The sequence below is a fragment of the Scophthalmus maximus genome, chromosome 2 (assembly GCF_022379125.1).
Source record: "Scophthalmus maximus strain ysfricsl-2021 chromosome 2, ASM2237912v1, whole genome shotgun sequence".
In the NCBI taxonomy this organism is placed as follows: Eukaryota; Metazoa; Chordata; class Actinopteri; order Pleuronectiformes; family Scophthalmidae; genus Scophthalmus; species Scophthalmus maximus.
The window spans coordinates 21,152,217-21,152,500 of NC_061516.1; positions in this window are offsets into that span (position 1 = coordinate 21,152,217).

Genomic DNA, 284 nt, shown 5'->3' on the forward strand with positions numbered 1-284 from the left:
ATCATTTCAGAAGGACAGATTGTCCAGAAGTAAGACAAATTTCTTTTTTAATGATTTATTGAAAGATCCTCGCGTATTTGGAACCAAACCAAACAACCAAAACCACCGTACTGTATACTGTTTCAGATATGGTCCAGTCCAGCACAGGTGAATGCTTCACATTCATTATTCTCCCGTTGCCATCTACCCTGTCCATCTTAGAATAGTTTGTTTTCCTGCTTATTGAAAAGGGGTTTTAGGAACAGTTGGAAAATTTGGCAAGTAGATACCACTCTCATGTCTGT